Source organism: Typopeltis vanoorti, chromosome 8 (genome assembly GCF_054136105.1).
Source record: "Typopeltis vanoorti isolate ZY-2024b chromosome 8, IOZ_Tvanoo_1.0, whole genome shotgun sequence".
Taxonomy (NCBI): Eukaryota; Metazoa; Arthropoda; class Arachnida; order Uropygi; family Thelyphonidae; genus Typopeltis; species Typopeltis vanoorti.
The window spans coordinates 44,224,715-44,238,265 of NC_143556.1; the positions used below are offsets into that span (position 1 = coordinate 44,224,715).

Below are 13,551 nucleotides of genomic sequence, written 5' to 3' on the forward strand. Positions count from 1 at the left end.
TGATGAGAAAGGATCCTGTGATAATGAAGAATAAAGTCATATAATCTTCGGAAAAGGGCCTTGACAGAGAGAGAAACTGAAAGTGGGGATTTGAAATTGGAAGTAATCAACATTTAGTATTGAGCAGGATAAAATTGAATTTCTTATTGAAAAGAAGAACATGTAAGAAAGTTTTAAAGTGAATAAAACTTGAGCAGCTCTCAGATGTGAATTGTAGAATTAAATACACAAACATTATTCAAGAAAAAATGAAAGAGTTTGTGAACAGGAACCAAACCTTGGAGATTCAATGGCAAGCCCTAAAGAAAACATTGATTCAGCCAGAGAGGCATGTAGTGAGGTTGTCTGCAAGGATAGAAAAATCAGAACTCCATGGTGGACACAGGAAGTTAAAGAGCAGTGAAGGAAAAGAAAGCATATCAAAAGTTCCTGGCAAATAAGTCAGTTTGTGCCCTTAGAGAATACAGATGCAAATGTAAGAAAGTTAAACACTGTATAAAACTAGCTAAACAAAAGTCATTGGAAGACTTTGGCAAGAATATAGAAAATAAATATCAAGAAGGTTGCAAGATATTCTGTAAGTTGTTGAAGAGGCTCAGAAATGGAGGAAAGAGTTCTGTAAAAGGAATTAGAGATGATAAAGGTGACATGAAAACAGGAGAAAAAGTTATTCTTGAAGTATGGAGTAATTACTTTGAAAAATTGCTAAATAAAACAATCAGTGACAGCACAGTGGTAAATTACACTGACCAGGCATGCAATCAGAAATACATATCCATGTATTTCTGATTGTAGATGATGTAGAAAAGACCTAAAATGTGGAAAGGCAGCTGGAGTAGATGATATTCTATCAGAAATGCTCAAGTTAAGAGGTATAAAAGTCTTAGTGGCTGCACTGCATAATTCATCATAATTCAAAAATAAAACTGAATGTGAGAATTACAGAAGTATTTCTCTACTGAGTGTTCTTGGTAAGATTTATGCAAGTATACTTGAGAAAAGGTTGAGAAGGATTGTGGAAAAGAAGCTTGATGAAGAACAAGCTGGATTCAGGCCAAGCTGTCAGGATCAGATTTTCACTTGATGACAAATAGTTGAGAAATCATGGGAATATAACAAAGATCTGTATTTAAGTTGTAGATCTGGAAAAGGCATATGATAAGGTGCCAAGAGAAAAGCTATTCAAATGCTACAGTTATATGGTGTCAATGGGGCATTATATCAAGCAATACTTGGTCTGTATTTGAGTTGTAAGTCAGCAGTTAGAATTGAAGGAAGTACAGGAAGATGGTTTAATGTTAAATCTGGTGTGAGACAAGGATGTACATTATTCCCTCTGTTATTCATTATCTATGTGGATCACATTATGAAGGAAAGTGGTATTAAACCTGATATCAAAATTGGGGATGTTGATGTCAGCTCTTTGCTTTATGCGGATGATGTTATACTTCTAAATAAATCTGCTACAAGTCTGCAAGATTTCCTGACTAAATTGAATAACTGTTGTAATAGATATGCTATGAAGGTCAGCAATAACAACACAAAGACAATGAAAATGGGCAGAGACTTTGAAAATATCAACTGCATTGTGAATGGAGAACCTATAGAACAAGTAAAACATTTCACTACTTAGGCACGATTTTTACTGAAGATGGTAAATTAAATATAGAAATAGACAACAGAATCAGCAAAGCCGGTATGGTGGGAAGTCAATTGAATAAATTCATATGGAATAAGAGAGAAATTAGTCGGAACACTAAATTAGCTGTATACAAGACAATGTTCAAACCAATTTTAACTTATGGATTTGAGAGCTGGGTTAGAAGTAAAACACTTGACCAAAGACTAGAGACTGCAGATATGAGAGTCCTGATAAAGATTAGGGGCGTGAACAGATGGCATTAATGGGAATATCATATTAGAAACGGGGATATTATCAAAGAACTTGACATTGTTAGTATCCAGGAATGCATTAGCAGAGCTTATCTCAGGTGGTATGGTCATTTAAACAGAATGGGATAGGAAAGATTTGCAAAACAAGTGTTCTCTGACAGGTTGACAGGAAAAAGACCCAGAGGAAGACCAAGATATTGGTGGATTGATACAGTAAAAAGTGCCTTAGAAAATAAAAATATAAGATCTGACAGTGTTGGAGTCTTGACATGTAACAGATTGATTTGGAGTCAAATTGTAGATAGGAAGTTGGTAATGGTGAGAATTTTTCATGCAGTACTGTCGTATCCTGTAAACCTCTTGAGGGTACATATCAGGAATTTGATGATGATGATTTCAGATGAATAGAGGAAAAGACATACCTAAGAAAACAGGATTTTATGCTTTCTTGATAGAAAGGAAGTTAAAGAACTACTAATAGTAAAACTGGATTTCAGAAAAAGTCATACAAACTCCAATAATGTATGGCTTTTCAAATGGGAATTCCCCCCCCACACACACACACATCCCGAAGATCAGATGATTTACATATGTAGCTTACAGTAATACTGTAGAGTAGCTTTGTGAGCTGTTCATATACTCTTAAATATGACCTTGATATAAAAGTCACAATGTGAAAATTAACTTGAATTAAAATCATAATCAGATTCCTGATATGTTCCTTAAGAAGTATATAGGATACTGTAATAGTACACACGATTAAGTTAACATCATTATTAACTACCTGTAAACAATTTTCATCCAAATTTATTTGCTATCTCTCAGGACTTTAATGTTGTCAGATGTCATATTTCAGTCTTTTTAGGTCAATTCTAACTGTGTCAATCCACCTTGATCTTAGTCTTCAAGGTGGATTGATGTCATCTTGACATTAAACACCTGTTTTGCTAACCTTTCCTTTATCATTCTGTTTAAATGACAATACCAGTTAGATTAGCTGTGCTCACACTTTCTTAAATGCTAACCGTATCAAGTTTCTTCCTAATATCTTCATTTTTAATGTGAGACTGCCATTGATGCCATCTGTTCCCTTTTCTACCCTAATTTTTCTCAAAACTCTCATATCTATGAACTTTAATCATCTGTTTTATTTCTGACCCAACTCTTATTATCCATATGTTACAATCAGTATGAACACTGTGTTGTATTCCGCCCTATTTGGTGTTTTGGCTACTTTCTCTCTTATTCCATATAAATTTATTCAAATGACTCTCCACTACAAACATTGCTTATTCTGTTGCCTTCTTCCATATTTAATTTGCCATCTTCACTAAAAATGAGTGAAGGTGGTAGGTGATATTTAGCGTGTTCACCATTATTTACAACTTCTCCAACACAATCAGGCCAGGCAAATCAAAGCTCTCTTTCTTTTTAGCTACCCATATTATTTCTTCATGTGTTCCAGCTTAAGTTTCATTTTTCTAAATCTCTCTCTCTCTTCAACAGCCTTCCTCTTGTCCCCACCTCAGTTTCCATATCATAGAGTTCTTGGCATTCTAAATTCATTCTCATTATATGCCGAAACCAATTCAAGAAAGAGAGGGCAGAAGCATTTCTTCAATATTTCAATTTCAAATTCCATCTAGGACATAAAGAACCTTTAAAGGACTTTGCAGTTGAAAGTGAGTTGGCTGATCTCATACAGAGGCCACGGAGTTTCTCCTCCTGGAAGCCCAGGTTTTTCATCCAGCAATTCTGGTAAACCAGCCAGAACTCATGCAATTTACAGAGATAATATGCTTACCTGATATATAGTCTTAGTTGCATCTGCCATAAATCTAAAACAAACATTCCTAATGTGTATATTTCTTATTCTATCTCTCCTGGGGTTTGCCAATGTTGTCCCCAAAACTTCCATTTATATTATTCTATGTGTCTGCTGCATAGGACAAAATAGGAGAAAAATTAACTTTTTGCTACTTTAATGAAAGATCATTATCCCAAAATAGACTACTGTTAAAAAAAAGTTTTAGCCAAGTGAAATCCTTTTTGGTATTTCCTGATCTAAACTTTCATCACTAGAAATACACTTCCCAAATATTTTAAGTTTTCACTACTCTTCAAGACTTGCCCATTAAATCCAACACCATTAACTTGTACATTTTCTCTATGATTTTATGCTATTCTCTCACTTTTCTTGCTATTAATATTATTATTAATTACAGCAGCTTCAATGAGTTGGCAAGCTCATTGTAGGAAGCCCACTTGACTATCAGTATGCTAGTCATATTGAACCTTGAATTCATTTACACTCTTTAAGGGAGTATAAATTACCAGCATTAAAGAGTATAAATCTATTCAGAGTGTATTCTGACAATGTGTTCCACTCACCTAACAGCCCATGTCAAAAGTGTACTCCTCACACTCTTCTTTATAACTTCTAAGTACAACTTCTTAAAGGTCAAAGCTGTATAACGGAGAGGAGGCCTGCACATAGCCTTTAAAGGAATGCAGAGAATCGACCATGGCTTCTGACCTAATGTCCAATCCTCACCTTCTCATGGTGCACCCTGTTGGGTATCTACCTGGATACTGAACGAACGAGGATGAGATGGCAATTTGGGATTTAGCCGACCAAATTGTATTCTTATTGGCTTAAACCAAAATACAAAATGATGGTACAATATGACAAAATTTCATTCCGGCTGGGGCGTAGCCCCGTTACACAAGGCCCCCGTTGTTTTCAGCAGGGAACCAGGGCAAACAGTGAAAAGTCAGCAACTGGAACAAATCTGAAAGCACACCCCAACTCGACATCACCAGAGTTAAAGATCGGTACTATCAACATAAGAAGCCTGAATGGCAAAGAAATGGAGCTAGCTGAGGAATTAGATAAATACCAGATCAACATAATAGGGATGACTGAAACAAAAAAGACAAAAACTGGTGAGATCTTTCTGAGCAATAAATACAAAATGTTATATTCAGGCAATAACAATCAAGGAAAAGGAGTAACCATAGTATTCAACACTAAATACAAGGCTAATCTTCTTGAATGGCAAGCAGTCTCAAGTAGAGTGATGTGGGCAAATATGAGAATGGGGAACTGGACAATGAGACTTATTTCTGCCTATGGTCCCACAGAAGGTTCTGCTAAGGTAGAAGTGGAGGAATTTTTTCATGCTTTAGAGAAAGCAACTGACACAATGAAAAAGGAAAAGTTGGTCCTTGTTGGGGATCTAAATAGTAGAGTGGGAAATGAGTGTCAGACATACAAAAATATTTTGGGAAAATTTGGAGAAAAGAACAAAGCTAATAATTGGCAAATACCTGTTGGATTTCTGCTCAGGACATGGACTGGTTATTACTAACAGCATGTTCCAACATAAAAATGTGTACAAATTCACATGGAGAGAAGAGGCAAGGAATAAGAAAAGTCTCATTGACAATGTTATTGTTGATAGTGATATTTTCTCCATGGTGCAGGACACCAGAGTGTACAGAGGATTTGAAATTGGAAGTGATCACTATTTAGTCTTGAGCAGGATAAAATTGAATTTCCTATTGAAAAGAATAACATGTAAGAAAGTTTTAAAGTGAATAAAAGTTGATCAGCTCTCAGATGTGAACTAGACTAAAATACACAAAGATTATTGGAAAAAAAATGAAAGAGTTTGAGAACAGCAACTAATCCTTGGAGATTCAGTGGCAAACTTTGAAGAAAACACTGATTGATTCAGCCAGAGAGACATGTGGTGAGGTTGTCTGGAAGGATAGAAAAATCAGAACTCCATGGTGGACACAGGAAGTTAAAGAGGTAGTGAAGGAAAAGAAGAAAGCATATCAAAAGTTCCTGGCAAATAAGTCAGCTTATGTTCTTAGAGAATACACAGACAAATGTAAGAAAGCTAAACACTGTGTAAAACTAGCTAAACAAAAGTCATGGGAGGACTTTGGCAAGAACATACAAAATAAATATCAAGAAGGTGGTAAGATATTCTGGAGATTGTTCAAGAAGCTTAGAAATGGAGGAAAGATTGCAAAAGGAGTTAGAGATGATAAAGGTGACATGAAAACGGGAGAAAAAGATATCCTTGAAGTATGGAGTAATTACTTTGAAAAATTGCTGAATGAAACAAGCAGTGATAGCACAGTGGTAAAAAACACTGACCAGGCATGCAGTCGGGAATACATATCCATACTTGAAGTAGAAAAAGCCATGAAAGGCTTGAAATGTGGAAAGGCAGCAGGAGTAGATGATATTCGAACAGAAATGCTGAAGTATGGTGCTATAAAAGTCTTACAGTGACTGCACTGCATAGTTCAGAAAGCCTGGACAGAGGGACGAATTCCTGATGATTGGAGTAGAGCTCTCATAGTACCCATATATAAAAAGGGAAATAAAACTGAATGCGAGAATTACAGAGGTATTTCCCTACTGAGTGTTTCTGGTAAGATATATGCAAGTATAGTTCAGAAGAATTGTGGAAGAAAAGCTTGGTGAAGAACAAGCTGGATTCATGCCAAATAGGGGCTGTCAGGATCAGATCTTCACTTTACGACAAATAGTTGAGAAAGCATGGGAATATAACAAAGATCTATATTTAAGTTTTGTCGATCTGGAAAAGGCATATGACAAGGTGCCAAGAGAGAAGCTATTCAATATGCTACAGTTATATGGTGTCAATGGGGCATTATATCAAGCAATACTTAGTCTTTATTTGAGTTGTAAGTCAGCAGTTAGAATTGAAGGAAGTACAGGAAGATGGTTTAATGTTAAATCTGGTGTGAGACAAGATGTGCATTATCCCCTCTGTTATTCATTATCTATATGGATCATTACTTAAATTAGCTTATTAGCTTATTATGAAGCTTATTAGCTCTTTATACTTAAGTATATGGATCATATTATGAAGGAAAGTGGTATTAAATATGATATCAAAATTGGAGATGTTAATGCCACCTCTTTGATTTATGCGGACGACGTTATACTTCTAAATAAATCTGCTACAAGTCTGCAAGATTCCCTGACTAAATTGAATAACTGTTGTAATAGATATGGTATGAAGGTCAGCAATAAAAAGACAAAGACAATCAAAATAGGCAGAATCGTTAAAAATGTCAACTGTGTTGTGAACAGAGAACCTGTGGGACATGTAAAACATTTTGGCTACTTAGGCACGATTTTTAATGAAGATGGTAAATTAAATATGGAAATAGACAACAGAATCAATAAAGTTGGTATGGTAGGAAGTCAATTGAATAAATTCATATGGAATAAGAGAGAAATTAGTCGGAACACTAAATTAGCTGGATACAAGACAGTGTTCAAACCAGTTTTAACTTATGGATCTGATAGTTGGGTCATAAGTAAAACACTTGACCAAAGACTAGAGACCTCAGATATGAGAGTCCTGAGAAAGATTAGAGGCGTGAACAGATGGCATCAATGGCAATATCATATTAAAAACGAGGATATTAGGAAAGAACTTAACATTGTCAGCATCCAGGAATGTGTTAGCAGAACTAATCTCGCGTGGTATGGTCATTTAAATAGATTGGGCGAGGAAAAATTAGCAAAACAAGTGTTCTCTGCTAGGTTGGCAGGAAAACTACCCAGAGGAAGAACAAGATATAGGTGGTTTGATACGGTACAAAGTGCCTTAGACGATAGAAATATAAGATCTGATAATGTTGGAGTCTTGACAAGTAACATACTGATTTGGAGGAAAATTATGGATAGGAAGTAATGATATAAGTTATTCATGTAGTACTATCATATCCTGTACACCTCTTGAGGGTACATGGCAGGAATATGATGATGATGATGAAGTACAACTTCCTTATACCTTTCATTCTTCCCCCCTCTCGTCTTTTGCTCTTTTTATAATTCCCTGGCTAACTTAAACATCTCTATCATGTAATCTACATTCCTTAAACCCCTCCCCCCCCCACCTCTCTACATAACTGACATTCCAGAGTACTGATATAGCTTGGTCTTTATATCTGGATCCTCTGTAGTGTTTCCACATCACAATGAAATTAGATGACCAAATTCAAGCACAAAAGTCCATATGTGATCTGACGAATCCCCTATACAGTAGCATTAACTTCTTATTCCTGCTTATTAATGTTCTCCTTATTATAGCAACAGTACAATTACAAGATACAGTCTTTATAGCACTTGTAATGTGCTCTCCAAACTTTAACCAACTCCAAACAATCACTTCATCCGCCCACACACATACACCCAATCTCAAATTTCATAGACTCCTCGAAGCATAGTTCGAACAGTTGGCACACAGTCTTTTATATATACACTACAAAATGCGGCACCTGGTATTTATTAATACTAAAACTACAGTGCCACCCATTTGTCCAAGCTAAACGTATGTTCAAATCATTCTGAAGAGAATTAACATCAGTAACACATGATTCTGCCCAGCTTTGCATCATCAACATACAATTGAAGAACCCCATTTAATCCACATGAAATATTATTAACAAATAAGTTAAACAGCAAGAGGTGGGGGGGGGGGGATCCAACAACATGACCCTGATGCATGCCACTAGTCACCTTTATTTTCTGAAACTCTTCCCCATCATACATAGCTTACTGGGTATCGTTCAGATATCTAATTTCCAATCCATCTACCAATCTTACCCCATCCCATCTGCCACCGCTAGTATGCCAACTTCTCAAGTAATCTGTCAAATATCATTGCATATAGGTATTATTTCTGGGAAAACTCTCATTGTACTCCTCTTAAAAACTATTATTTTTATGGCTATTTTGCCTGCTTTTGTTTAGGAGTGCCCCCTTTTTAATGTCATTGGCTTTTTTACTCAAGAATTCTTAGGGCCAGATGTATTTTAGAGACAAATATATGTAGCATAATAGAAGAAAATTAGCACATAGCTTTTCTTGGATGTTTTTGCCTGTCTTCTTTCTGTGGTGTGCATACTTCTGTTATGGTGTTGAAAGGGGAGTGGGGGTGGGGTGCTCAGGCAATATGGGAAAATTAATTTGAAAAAAACCCGGTTTTTTTTTATATAATATATACATATGTTATTTTTAAGGGTGGACAGAGCACTTTTTTTTTTTTTGTAAGGTGGGTGGGAAAAAGATGAAAAGGGGTGCTGAAAATGGAAACTTTTTTTTTTTAGAGGAAGGGAAATGGTTTATGGGAAATGGGGACCGGGCGAGGGTTGAGGGGGTGCAGGCCATTTTGACTGTGTGGGTCATCGTCTGAACTCATGGAGGAAGTGGATACTATGTCGTGTTGGCTTGTTGTTTCTGCCTTTGAAGTGTTTGTGTTATTGCCTATTGGTTGGAGTTGTTACCTCATTTTTATGTTGTGGAGCTTCCAACAATGATGTCTATGGAATGGAGATGCTACCTTTAAAATTAATAGTTTCTGTTGTGCACTGCCTAGTTATTCATTATTGGCATTCACGTGTGCCTGCACGCACACTTGCAATAAACAATGGCACGCCTGTTAGAACAATTTGAAAAAATACAATGTTTTTATGTATCAATTATGTGTGGCAATTTTTACCTGTAATTTCCAGTTGTTTTAGATACTTCAATGTTTATTACTAATCTTTTCCTTTATGAATACCTGAGGAAGGCTGTTATAAGCCGAAACTAGTTGTATTATTCTCATTAAAATCTTTATAAGTTATCTCGGTTTTTTAAGTCATTAAATATATGTTTTAAAATACACACACGCACACATGCACACACACACAAGAGGGACGTCCAGAAAGTAAGTTCTGTTTTTAAATATTTTCAATGCAGCGCTGCGATCGCAATGGTGCTCATACATGCTGAGTTTGTTGATTCTTTAGCAAGGCATTGATACCATTTTCAGACATTCTCACAGTGTGTACGCTTCTTGGTGTGTGTTTATAATGTCCAAGAAAATCAAATTCCCCTGCTGCATGTGAAATTTGGTCAGTTATCCATTTCTTGAATGCGAGGAACGTTAAAGCAGCTGAAATTCATTGGCAAATTATTGAGTTTTATGGAGAACACGCAATGAGTGATTCAATGGTACCAAGATGGGTAAGACTTTTTAATGAAGGATGGAGAGGTGTGCATGATGATGAACGGAGCAGGCGACCATCTTTAGTGACTGACGATTTGGTGAATTCAGTTGAAGAGAAAATTCAACAGAATAGGGGATTCACTATGACGTCACTCTCGCTGCAATTTCCAGAAGTTTCATGTTCATGTCTTCATGAAATTGTGTCGGAGAAACTGAATTATCGGAAATTGTGTGCACGCTCGATGCCGAAGTGATCCTCATGGTAGCATGTCAATTCTTGACACGCTACCATGAGGATGGCGATGCTTTCCTGATCAGACTTCCACGCAACCCCTGAATCCAAACAACAGTCCATGGAGTGGAGGCACACCTCATCACCAGTCAAGACAAAATTAAAGACAACAGTTTCCACTTGGAAAATCATGCGCACCGTGTTTTGGGACAGACAAGGAATTTTGCTGGTAGACTTCTTGGGTCAAGGCTCCACAATCAACGTATGTACTGCCAAACCCTTAAGAAACTGCATTGTGCGATCCAGAATAAAGAACTTCGCATGCTTACCAGGGGCATTGTTTTGATGCATGATAATGGCTGGCATAACACAACTACTTCTCGTCACCTTCAGCTGGGAACAATTCCATCATCCCCATATAGTCCTGACCTCGTATCAAGCAACTTTCACCTGTTCAAACATCTGAAATCTTTCCTTGGTGGCCGATGGTTTCAAGATGATGACGAGGTCAAAGAAGCAGTCAATACGTGGTTTGCGTCACAGGCGACAACTTCTATGATGAAGGTATACAACTCTTGGAGCCCCGTTATGATAAGTGCCTGAACAATGGCAGAAATTATATAGAAAAGTAGTGAAAGATATCTACTTTAATTTTCAATAAAGTTTTTATGTAAGTATATTTTTGTTTCTCTGACAGCCCACCAGAACTTACTTGCTGGATGTCCCTTGTATATTAGTCAATAGTCAATATGTTGAGACCTCAGATTGTAGGTGTTAGTGAGACCTGGCTATCAGAATCAGACACACTAACTGGTATCGAGTGTAAAGGGTACACTATTTTTAGAAAGGATAGAGATGATAAGAGAGGAGGGGCGTGCTGCTAATGGTATCAGATGACTTGAATCCAGTTAGAGTTGAGATTGTAGTACTACTAGCAGTATTTCATGTGGCAGGGAGTTCGAAGCCATCTGAATCTGGTGTGAGGTGGAATCTAACAAGATCAATTACATAGTGGAGTGTTGTTACAGAATTGGTGGATTGGTTGCTAGTGATGGAGAAATGCATCACCAAATAGATAAGATGAGTGCGAAAAGAGTAATCATAATGGGAGACTTTAATTATCCAAATATTGATTGGTAGTAGTAGAATCTCATGAGAAGAATGAAACTGCATTTATTCAGCTATTGCGAGACAACTGCCTCAAGCAGCATGTGACAGAAGGAACTCAAGGTCAAAGAGTGTTAGATTTGATTGTAGTGTCAGAAGCCGTTTCAGTTAAAGACATAACTTTCTGTCTCTGGTTGGTGACAGTGATCATGTGGTACTCACTTGGGAAGTGACTAAGTTTATGAATGTTCTATTCAGAAAAGGTTACATGCTGAACTACAAAGGAGGAAATTATGAAAAACTGAGGAGTATACTGAGTTTAGTCGAATGAGTTCGGTTGATGGATGGGAAGAATATCAACAGTGCATGGGAAGCATTTAAACAATACTTAAATGATGCGATATCAGAGTGTTTCCCGAGAGTTCAAATAAATATGGTAGGAATCAAATGGATATGTAATCTTATTAAGCAAGAGATTAATAAAAATAGGATGATGTGGAAGAAATACCGTGTGCATAAGGACAATGTGCATTATGAAAATTATAAGCTGCAGGCTAGAATTGTCACAATTGTTGTACAGAAAGCAAAGTTTGAGTATGAAAAGAAACTGGCTCTGCGTGATAAAGACAACCCACAAGAATTCTATCGATATGCTACAAGTAAAAGAATGAATAACTCTTCTAAATGCAGATGGCATGAGAGTTACCGATGCAGAATGAGATTCAGTTAATGGGTGCCCATTTTGTTAAAAGCTACAAACCTGGTGTATGTGATATTGAGCTCACTGTGACCTCTTCACTGGATGAAGAAACTCAGGTGTATGAGGACAGGGTATTAGAGCTGTTGCACAAACTGAATAAGAATTCAGCAATAGGGGCTAATGGGATATCAGCATGTTTCCTAAAAAAGAGTGTTTAGCTGAACTGGCTATTCTTTTGTCCAGGCTGTTTAATATGAGTCTCAGAACAGGGAAGACTCTGCAGGAATGGAAAGTATGTATGGTAATTCCATTGCAAAAGGACAGTGCAAAGACCGATGTATCCAACTATCGACCAGTTAGTATCTCGGGAGTGGTGGTGGTGAAGATTTTGGGGAAATTGGTTAGGGCTTGCATTCAGAAATGAGTTAACAGTAAATCTCTACTTTGCAACGAGCACCATGGGTTTACTAAGAGTGGGTCATGTTTTAGCAACTTGCTCACATTCTATAACAATGTTACCATTGAACTAAACAAAGGGAATGGATACACCATGATACTTTTGGATTTTACTAAGGTTTATGACAGAATACAGCATGGTAGAGTGTTGCATAAATTGGAGAATATGGATTTGGGTTATAGAATATTAGTGTGGATAACAGGACAGCTGACTGAGGGATATCAAAAAGTGGTATATGGCAGGTGCGAGTCTGCAAGATTTAAGGTAACCAGTGGTGTACCACTAGAATCAATGTTTTGGTCAACTGTAATTCAATCTCTACATTAATGATATTGGGAAGGAACCTAAAGAAGTCTGCTAGGAAAAGGATAACCACTTTTTAGATGTTAAGTTACAGAAGGCTGTTGAGGATCTCATATACTGAAAGATGTAATACAAATGGATGGGTTCAAGAAAAGATCAGTAGAACTTTAAAGCTCCTTAAGGGTACTGATAATAGAAGAAAACTGAAATACTTTGGACATATTGAATGAATGAATGACGATTCTCAGAAAACAGTAATAGAAGGTAAAGTTCCTGGAAAAAGAGGAAATGGTAGACCCTCCATGAGATGGCTAGATTGTGTCTAGTGTGACTAGTCCTCAAAGAGTTGAAGCATCCATAAAAGCATACAACAGGACCACACCACATGCCGATGACTGGCATGGCACATCACAGAGGAGTAGAGTGACCGTGAAGCATGATGTCTCTTGAATCTATGGATGGAGGATTGATTAAGAAGCTTGCTATAATCTTGGTCACATTTTGATTGAAAGTAATATATAAGTTGCAAAATGTGTTTACTTTATTAGAGACATTTTCAGACAAAGCCTGGTCAAAAGCAAAGATGTCACAAACATCTTGCTTGCTCTCAAAAAACAAAAATAAATAAATAAATTGATGCCAGGGCTGTCTCATTGGGATCTCAACAATGCAGATGAAATTAAGTAGCTTGTTTTTATTTAGTAATATTAAAGTCATTTGCAGTGAAATCAGTTATTCTGGTATGTGGAATGCAAACTAAAAGCCAGCTTTTCCTTTTTTGTTTCTCTTACTTGGATAAACATCACTA

General features: G+C 36.8%; 1 protein-coding gene across 6 annotated transcripts in view; it reads left to right on the forward strand.

Annotated features, from left to right (window-relative positions):
• The window catches only part of LOC150103958 (F-box only protein 38-like), a 251,812-nt gene that overhangs the window by 171,588 nt on the left and 66,673 nt on the right, over nucleotides 1-13,551 (forward strand). The gene's annotated exons all lie outside the window — the stretch shown is intronic.